Source organism: Bubalus bubalis, chromosome 12 (genome assembly GCF_019923935.1).
Source record: "Bubalus bubalis isolate 160015118507 breed Murrah chromosome 12, NDDB_SH_1, whole genome shotgun sequence".
NCBI classification, from domain to species: domain Eukaryota; kingdom Metazoa; phylum Chordata; class Mammalia; order Artiodactyla; family Bovidae; genus Bubalus; species Bubalus bubalis.
In genome coordinates, this window is record NC_059168.1 from 25,221,366 (window position 1) to 25,231,799 (window position 10,434).

Sequence of the window (10,434 nt, forward strand, 5' to 3'; positions counted from 1 at the left end):
AGTGAGGTTGGGGCAAGTGGGAGGGGGGACAAGTCAGGGTTTCTTCCCTTCAGACACGTGTGAAGTGTGGGTCCCACCTGCCACAGGGGTAAGAGCTGCTGTGTGTCATACCGTGTTCCTACAGAGTAGGTGGTCACAGGTGATGAGGCTGGGGCGCATCCAGGTAAAGTGACTCCTCAAGGCACACTGGCCGGGAAGAAGGTCCGCCTGCATGGGCTGTTAGGGGCCAAGTGCTGTTTGGGACCTCAGCTGCAGGACCCAAATATGTCCTGCTCTGAGGCAGGGGGCTGAACTTGCTGACCTCTCAAGGGCTTCCAGGCCAGGATTTGAGTACCCAAGCTGAGGCCGCAACTGATTCAAAGCCCCCTGACCTGCTGGCCCACAAAGCAAGGCCTCCCTCCCACCAGCCCAACTGGCTCCCAGTTCAGCTGCAGAAACGGCCCAACGTCTCTCTGGAGCCCAAACAGGAAGCTGGGGAGAAGGGGGCTAACGGCTGGGGATCTCTGAGTCTCCTTCAGGAAACATGTGGGGAGGTGGCGGGGGCAAACTCGGGGCTGCCCACCCTGCAGCCCCCATGCTAGAAGCCCAGCACAGGCACTGAGCACCCCCAACCCACCTCCTGGCTGGTAGGGACCCAAGTGTTCCCGGGGAAACACTGTCCTCTTATGGGAGACATTGTGGAGAGGGTCTTTTAGAACCCTTGCTCCTGAGTGACTTTTGTGTTTTCATAGATTTTATTTTTTTAAACAGTTTTAGATTCACAGCAAAATTAAATAGAGAGTACAAGAGAGTTCTCATACACCGCCCCCCTCCCAAACCCCCCACCCCGGCCCCTACACATGCAGAGCCTCCTCCATTATCAACATCTTCCACCAGAGTGGTATGTTTGTTCCAACTGATGAACCTACATGACACCACATTATCATCAAAGCCCATAGTTTACATTAGGATTCACTCTTGGTGTTGTACGTTCTGTGGGTTTGGACAAAAGTGTCGTGACATATATCCACTACTATAGTATCAGGCAGAGTAGTTCTACCACCCCGCCAAAATCCTCTGTGTTCTGGCTATTCATCGTTCTCTCCCCTTTAACCCTCCCTGATCTTTCTACTGTCTCCAGAGTTCTGCCTTTTCCAGAATGTCATCAAGTTGGAGTCATACAGTATAGAGCCTTTTCAGATTGGCTTCTTTCACTTAGAAATACACATTTCAGGTTCCTCCATGTCTTTTCCTGGCTTATTATTCATTTCATTTAGCACTGAATAATATTTCATTGTCTGGAGTTACCAGAATTTGTTTATCCATTCACCTACTGAAGGACACTTTGTTTACTCCCAGGTTATGGCAATTATGAATAAAACTGCTACAAGCGTCTGTGGGCAGATTTTTGTGTGGACATAGTTTTCAGCTCATTTGGTAAATATCAAGGAGCATAATTGCAAGATCATAAACAGTATGTTTAGTTCTGCAAAAAAAAAAAAAAAAAAAAAGGCAAAAAAAGCCCTGCCAAACGCCTTCCTAAGTGCTGTGCCATTTTGCATTCTCACCAGAGATAGTGATAGTTCTTGATGTTCCACATCCTCGCCAGCATTTGGTATTGTCAGGGTTCCAGATTTTGGCCATTCTAACAGGTATGTAATGGTATCTCGTTGTTTTAATTCATAATTTCATAATGGCATATGCTGATCATCTGGGTCAATTTTAAGGCAGGTTTTTGTTTGTTTTTCAAATAATCTTAGGATCATATTAACTTCATTTCTTATCAGTCCACTCTTGAGGGTCAAGTACCCAGGATGGAGAAATGCCTGAATCTTAGGGACTGTTCAGTCACTGGCTCACCATTGGCCTTGGCAAGTCAATTACCAACCTGGATTCAGTTTCTTAGCCTATAAAGTGTCTCTGTTCAGTAGGCTATGGTCATGGCTTGGTATGGTGGCCAGTGGCAAGTGAAGCCAGCAGCCACAGGCTTTCTCACATGGTACTGGGCCAGCAGTGACTGCAAAATAAGGAGCCCCACAAGCAAGGGCTGAGGAGAGACTCAGGGGGCCACTGAACCCCCCAGCAGATCCCCGGGCCCTCCATGACTGGCCAGCAGGGTGTGGCACCCTGTCCACAGAGGGCGCTCCCCCAGGGAAGCCTGAGACCAGATATTCATAAAGCAGGATAGCCAATGGTAGGTCATGCAAATTGCAGGCAAACCTCAGGCAAGCAGATAGAGGTCCTGGTTCTTGTCTTCATTAGTAAAGGAACCTAGGAGGGTCTTCCCTGGTGGTCCAATGGCTAAGACTCCGTGCTCTCCAGTGCAGGGGGCCAAGGTTCGATCCCTGATCAGGGAACTAGATCTAACATGTCACAACTGCAGATCCCGCACGCCATAACTGAGACCTGGTGCAGCCAAATACATACATATATAAATAAATATTTTAAGAAAAGAAAGGAGCCTGTGCTCTGGGTTCTGGAAGGTTTAGCTCAAATGGGAGAGAGGGCCTCAAAGCTTTGAGGGCTGGCGGAGGCCTCTCAAAGTCTTCCTGAGCCAATTATGGTGGAAGAAGAATCAAGACAGCACCCCTCCCCCACCCCCTTTCGGAGGTCTCTGGGCCCTTTAGCTTCTTGTTCCCAGCCAGGCCCTGCCCCCAGCAACGAGACCCAAGACGACCATGCACACCTCCTACTCATCTACATTTCACCTCTTTTTTTTTTTTTTTTTGGCACTACAGAAAAAGAGTAGAATGGCTTTTATTACCCAGTGCTCAGATAACACCTGTTGGCATTTAAAAAATGAAAGCATACTTTGTTTTATTGTGTTTTTCTTTATTGCACTTCACAATATTGCATGTTATACAAATTTGAGTGTTTGTGGCAAGTCTGCATTGTCAGGTGACAGCTAGGTTTTTTTTTGTAGCAAATAAAGTATTTCTAAATTAAGGTATATATGTTGCTTTTTTTAGACATAATGCTACTACACACTGAACACAGCATAGTGTAAATGTAACTTTTATATGCACTGGGAAACCAAACAGAAAAATGTGTGTGACTTGCTTTATTGTGACATTTATTTTATTGCAGTGGTCTGGAACTGAACCCACAATATCTGTGAGGTATGCCTGTAATATTTTTCCCCTATGGACATGGTAGGAAAATCAAACAAAAGAGAAAGATTTAAAAGAAAACAAATCTCCCCCACCTTGCCTTCAATTTTCCCAACCTCTGTCTGAGGGTAACCAGGTAACAGTTTCTTGTGTCCCCTGCCCGAAAAAAATGTTAGGCCGATACAAGCATATAATGCACGCATGTATACGCATTAAACAGAAGGTACAGGAAAAGAAGCAGTGCTGTGACAGATCTTCCTTTGCTCTTGTAACCTCATAACTTAGTGATCTCTCTGGTCAGCACATGCAGACTCAGGCAATTTGGGGGCCATGTGGATTCTACCATCTCACAGACATGCTGTTGGAGCTGGCCTGGGCCCCTGCAAACAGGTCTCTTTGTGGCATCCAGTCTCTTGTTAGAGCATTTTAAATGCTTACTCACCTCTTTCCTAATCACCCCCAGTCACCCTTGGGCCAGAATCTCTTGGGACCGTCTCAGAGCCTAGAAATCAGATGTGCAATTAACCCAACGCAGGTAGAGAGAGCTCTTGGAGGCAGGTTTGCCTGGTGGCCTTGGGCAAGGCATGAACTTTCTCTGAACCTCAGTTTCTGCCTCTGTAGTATGGGATCATCCTCTCTGAAAGTGGAGGTAGAGATTTTTAAGAGACAGTGTGGTCTAATGAGCGAGCTTCCTTTACTTTTATGAAACTTGAAGCTCATTTGATGAAACAAAACTTCCCCTTGGACCTTCAGGGAACAGGGCAATCATAGATGAGGAAACAGAGGCACAGAGGAGTTGAGGAACTTGCCCAAGGTCACACAACTGATAAGTGGGAAAACTGGGAGGGAACCAGTCAGGCTGGCTCCAGAATCTGTGCTCTGAGAAACCAGATGGACCACGAAGGCTGCTGGAAGGCATGGCGTTATGGAGTGTCTGGGTGTTGGAGTAAGCTGGGTGGAGAAGGGGGAGGGGATGAATAGGGCTAAAGGAGGCAGAGGTACCTTCTCACCCAGTGCTCACCCAAGGAACGTGAGAGGGGAGTTGCCTTCTCTCTGCGTCCCTCCTCCCTGGAACCTAGCACCCAACTTTTCTACAAGTGACCAGAGGAAGGTTTGCATGGATGGTGCAAGGGTGGGAAAGAAAGTTGGGCCTTAACATTTTCTAGTGTTATTGTGTGCCACGTGTGGTATATGTTACTTCAGTTAATCCTTGCCCAGCAGACAACTTTCCTGCTGGGGGAGGTTAGCCATTTCAGTTCCTGACCAGCTCCTACCCTCTGAGGCGGGTTGACTGCCCTGGGCCCACTGACACAGGGGAACAGAGGGAAGGAGATATTCTCCTGGGTTTTTGGGACCTCACAGGCCAGGGCAAGCGGGCAGTATGCTTCCTCCCGAGGGGGATGGGGAGCCAGAGAGCCAGCCCTAGGCCACCCCTCCCTCTCCCCAGGGTCCCCCTTCCTTCCTGCTGTCCTGCCCTGTCTCTGACTTCGGCCAGACTCACAGCTGTCTCCTGAGTCATCTTTACTTTCTAGCTTTCTGGTTTTTACTCACCTGTCTCTGTAGTTTGAGTTTCCACCTTGGTAAGAATTCTCTGTCTCTCCCTCTCTCCTTTATACTAACAAGAACACACAGCCAGCTCAGTCACAACTCCAAAGGACTCTCAGGGAAGAACCTCAAGGTCGAGGGGCCCCTGAACCTCTCAGCCCACTGAAGCCACCAGGGCGAGTCTTGGCTGCAGGTCCTCTGGGTCAGAGCCTGGCTTTCCTGGGGCTGAGCAGTCCACCCACGCATGTACTGTAACACCTCTAGCTTCCATCATGGGCTCCCTGCCACGTCATGGCAGTTAGAAAGCCGCCTTCTAGGGCTAGCACAACTTCAAGGGCCTGGGTTTGGTGGAGAATGTGCTGCATAAGTGTTGGCCGCTATTATTAAGATGAACTGGAGAAGGAACATCTGTGCATGGCCAGATGTCAGGCTGTGTGGCCAGATGTCAGGCTGTGTGTCCAGAAGGACCTCAGGAGCTCAGAGCAGGGAGTGGAGACTCTAGGCTGGAGCAGTCAGGGAGGCTTCCTGGAAGAGAAGGCCTCAGATGAGGTGCTAAGGGCTGAGGCTGGGAGTTGACTGGAAGGCAGGCATCTGGGCTGGGGATGAGATGTGCAGGGAAGTGGGGCACCTTTGTTCATCTGTGAGAGAGTGGCAGAGACAGCTGTGCCAAGGATATGAGCAGGTGAGCTGTGAGTCCACACTGGCTCAGTACAGAGGGAGTGCTCCATGCCAGGCAGAGGCCTCTGCGACAGAGACCCCCATCCCCAAAGGCTTTAATAGAGAGCAGCTCTGGTGGTAAGGAAGGTAGCATACTTTATTTGTAGGGGGTGCATGGCCTACAGCAGGCCCAGGAGGAGCCCAGGGAGACCCTTTGGTCTGTCCTCTGGGCCCAGATCAAAAGCTGGGGATGTCCACTCCTGTAGAGCTTCTGTGACCCCCAGCCTTGGACTCCTTGGCCTCCATGATCACCCCTTCACAGGCCAGCCCACAGGGCTTGAGGTGGTGGGACTGGAGGGCCGGAAGGGCTGTGCTGTCCAGGGCCTGCCGCTGGCGGGTGAGGGACAGGCCCAGCATGCTGTTTACATTTTCCCTCCTTTCCTTCTGGTGGCCCTGCTGGCCGGCGGTTATACCACTGCGGTTTGTTGGCCCCAGGGAGTGCCTCCCTTACATAACCCCTGACACAACGGCCCCTGACACACACACACACACACACACACTGACCACGCTCAGGCTCACACGCTTCTGCACACGTACACACTCACTCACATGCTCTTGCTGAGATGCCCCTCCACAGTCTCACATCCTCAGTGGGCAACGCTCCTGTCTTGGGAGGATTTTTACGGGCTCCCCGCCACCAACCACAGTCACACGGATGGGGCCTCCCCACTGGGTTCAGGGGGAGAGTCTTCCCACCTCCTGGCCATCAAGTCCCAGGTGCCCTGAGCCAGAGGGACTGATCCAGGCCTGCCAGGGGCTCCTGGGTGACAGCCTCAGTCTTTGGCTCCAGCTCAATGGGGGATGGGGGTGGACAAAGGTGAGCTGCCCTCTGAGAGCCTGGGGGTGCGAGGAGTTGGGGCTCAACATGGGAAGAACTGAGAACAGGACCGGGAGACAGAAAGAGCAGACCCCAGGGGATAGCCCCTGTTACCTGGACTCCAAAAAACCTCAGTACAGGCACACAGGGAACAAACGGGGGTGGGAATGGCCTTGGAGGCTCAGAGCTGGGCTGGGGGTGGGGAGGGAGGGGTGTATTGGGACATTTTGGGGGCGTTTCTATGATGGCTGGTTTCAAGCTTTTAAGTGCACATTGCCCTCTGCAGGGGTCCCCAGCCTCTGAGATCTAGTGCCTGATGATCTGCCGTGGAGCTGACATAATAATAATAGGAATAAAGTGCACAAGAAAGGTCATGCACGTGAATCATCCCGAAACCACTGCCCTCCCGGATCTGTGGAAAAACTGTCTTCCACGAAACCAGTCCCTGGTGCCAAAATGTTTGGGAACCTCTGCTCTACACATGGGCTAGCCTGCAGCTCAGCAATGCTGCCTCCACGAATTCATCTGAGGCAAAGATTCACCCAAAAGTCTGTGAGTAAGCATATTTGTGCTGCATTGCTCGTGAAAAAGTGAAAAAGTGCAGGGCCTTGGTGGCCGCCACCAAGCCCTCCCTCCTACCCTGGGTGGGTACCCTGCTTCCATTAGAGAAGATGCTGGTGGGCTGACTGAGGAGGGTGGGTCCATGGCCAGGGTGGTAAGTGTGACCCTGCTCTGTGAACTGAAGTGTGCACGAGTTTGTAGAGATATAGTCACACAGTCAAAGTCTCCGGAAGGCCTCACTCAAAGCAGCTACTGTGTGGTCAGCTGTGCCGAGTGGGGCTGAAGAGGGCGCTCTGGAGGAATGCTTCCGTTTGGACACGTTGGAATGCACTGTCTGCTGCTTGGGTACTCAGAACAAGCATGCATGAGTTTGGAACAAGAGGACAAACTCAAGTGGGGGTCATGCCTACAGTCTATCCCCCCGCCCCCGGTTCTGAAGGGCCTCGAAAGCAGGTGGGGGCCGGGGTGGGGCATGCACTGTGGCCCCACCATTCATGGGCTGGGGCGGTGAGCGACTGTCTTCATTTCTCTTGAGCGGCATTTTCTTCAACTGTCAAATGGGAGTGGATGGTACCACTCTCATGGGTCGGGAGGAGCTAGTTTTGTTGCACAAACGGTCTAGGGGCTGGCCTGGGGCGTGCAAGAAGGGACATGACGTTCTTGCTCTGAAGGAACTTCCAGGCCAGAGAGGAAGACAGAGCCGTCAGCAGCTGGTGTCAGATCATGTGCTCAGTGCTCCTACAAAGGCCTGCACAGGGCCCTGGGGACACAGTGAGAGGTTAGATCTGAGGTTGATTTTCAGCTGAGGCAGAGGAAGTCGGGGAACATGGGGGGATGTCCCAGGGGAGCAGAGACCAGGGTGGTGAAGAGCAGTAGGCATCATCAGGCATCCATGCTCTTGGCCAGGTGAGGAGCCGTCAGGCTTGAGGCAGAGCCTGGAAGAACATGTTTAGAAGCTTGGATTTGAGGTGGGGGGTGAGGCACCTGTCAGGGTCATAGGGGAGGAGGGGCCCAATGGCCTCGATGTAGACACTGGAGATGGTGGCTGGAAGGAGGAGCAGCTGGGAGCTGGATTCTCCACCGGCCAGATGAGGAAGCTCCTGAGTTGCTGAGGCTGTAAAACAGACTGGGGCGAGCAGTGTCCAGGCCTGGTCATAAAGCACAGTCCAGCAGTTCAGGCAGTCTGAGGGAAGGGGTGGAGGGAAGCGAGAGGAAGACTCCAAGGAGGACCCCAGGTTCTGGCATAGGTGACTGGATGGATATGGGGTCACAGCTGTGGAGACAGACAACAGGATGGGTGGGAGTGAGGGTCTGTGCTTCTGGGGGTGGGTCCCAGGCTGCTGGGTGGGGCTGCGAGGTGCCACCAGGGGTGAGGTGAGCAGTCCCTTCATCTCTCCTCCACTGGCATTTACAGTCTATGGGACAGAGGGGCAGGTTAGGAATATTTTGGAGTCTCTTGGCTTGTGGAGGGAGGGACATCCATCAAGGGCACCATGGGCGTATCCCATGAATTTCTTTGGGAAAGGACTAACCCTTCAAGGGTTAGATGATGGAAGTTTCCTTCCCTGTTTGCCTTTTACTAGAATATTCCAGAATAGCAGTGTTGTCCAACAGGACTTTCTGCAAAGATGGAAATGATCAGTGCAATAGCCCCCAGCTACAGCTGAGCTATAGCTAGTAGCTTGCTATGTGGCTAGTGCGACTTATGAAGTTTTAAATTTCAAGTTAAACGTCCATACCCACATGTGGTTAGTGCCTGCATATGAGGCAGCACAGGTCTATCTAGAATTTCTAAAGGAAGGCAGTGGTCACTCTCATCTTAAGGCCCAACTGGCTGGGTGGGTTTGCTGGCAGCAGGTGAGAGAAACTTCCTGAATCCCCTCAGACTGGGTGTCTATTTGATGGAGTGTGGAAACAACAACAAACCAAGAGAGCAGTTAACAAGCTGTTACATCCTACTTCCTACCTGCGGGGCTCTGTCCTTACTATTTGGGTTGACGGACTCATCTGAACTTCATGATAGCCCTGGGGGATAGGTCCGACATTTTATAAATAAATGGGGACGACAAGCCACTGGTCACGATCTCACAGTAGGCAGTAGCGAAGCTAGGCTTTGAACCTGATGGCTTCTCCGCTACCCACTCTGCTTGCCTGCCCACAGTGTCATCTGTGAGACCCTGAGTTGGGCTCTCTCCTAAGCACTTCACCCATGACATCATATTTTCACCCTCCTGGGGGCTTTGTGTAATAGAAGCTGCATGATCATCCCCATTTCAGAGATGAGGAAACTGAGGCTCAGAGTTGGCTCAGGATTATACAGGTAGGGAGTGGCTGGGAGGTGAGATCTGAACCCAGGTCTGTGGGAGCCCTGGCCTGTAGCCCCTGAAGACTGGGACCCTGCATAGAGGGGTGGTGATGCCTCCCAGGAGCCCTCTCACACTCCAGGCCCTGCAGAACTTTGAGTTCCCAGGGCTGTGCTGAGTAAACTCCTGGTATGTCCACCCTGTAAACCCTCCAGGCCCTCCCTGAGGAGCCAGATGAACAGAATATCCAGACCTGATGCACTGAGCCTCTAGGCCCACAGGGTTTTAGGTCTGCTTCAGTAAGAGTCAACATTCAGCATTTTCACCAACAGCTCTACCTAGGGAGGACAAGTGTCCTGGGTGGTCTCTTTTCCCAGGATTTATGTAGACACCCAGAAATTGGGAAGTCTCCAGAAGGGTCCTTCTACCCTTAGTCTTCTTAACTGTGGAATGAAAGGGCTACACTAGGTCCTGGTTTTTTAAACCCTTTTTTAGAATTAAAATTGTTTTTAGGGACTTCCTTTGTGGTCCATTGGCTAAGGCTCTGTGCTCCCAATGCAGGGGGCCCAGGTTCAGTCCCTGGTCATGGAACTAGATCCCACATGCCACAATTAAGATCCTATATGCTACAATGAAGATCAAAGATCCTGCATGTCACAGCTAAGACCTAGCACAACCAAATAAAAAAAAATTTTTTTTAATTGTTTTTATAAGGAATCTTTTTTTTTTTTTTTAAATCTACTTGCTATACAACCGACATCATCTTAACATGTGACTGGGGCTGTCTTACTCCCCAGCTTAAAACGCTTCAATGGCTTCCCCCTGGGGACAGTGCCTGCCCTCATAAAGCTTAGAGCCTAAGAAGGAAGGACCATATAGACATAAACAAATGCATTTAAAATATGTCAGAGGATAAAAAATGCTAGGGAAAAAAATAAAGCAGGATGAAAGGTGCCAGATGGGGCTGTTGTGTTGACAGAGAGGTCTGGGTGGCCCCTTGGAAAGGTGACTACAGGAGACTGAAGAAGTGTGGAGGAGCATGACAGAGCGAATAGCATATGCAAAGGTCCTGAGACAGAGAGCAGGTCCAGCATGCTCATGAACCAGCAAGGAGGCCTGAGTGGCAGGAGCAGATGAGGGGGAGAGTCAAGGTCAGAAGGGAAAGGGCTAACGGGTGGACAGGGAGGGATAGACAAGAACCTTGTAAGGCCTTGGTAAGATTTTGAGATTTTACTCTGAGTGAGGATTTTGAGCTGAAAGGTGACTCAAACTCATTGTGTTTTAAAAGTTCAGGTGAGGCAGGACAGGGTCTACCCTGGAAAGAAATCCTGGAAGGCCTCCTGGAAATTTCTATCTGTCAATAGTGTGGGAGTAAAGCAGGAGTCTGAGAGGTAGCCTGGGA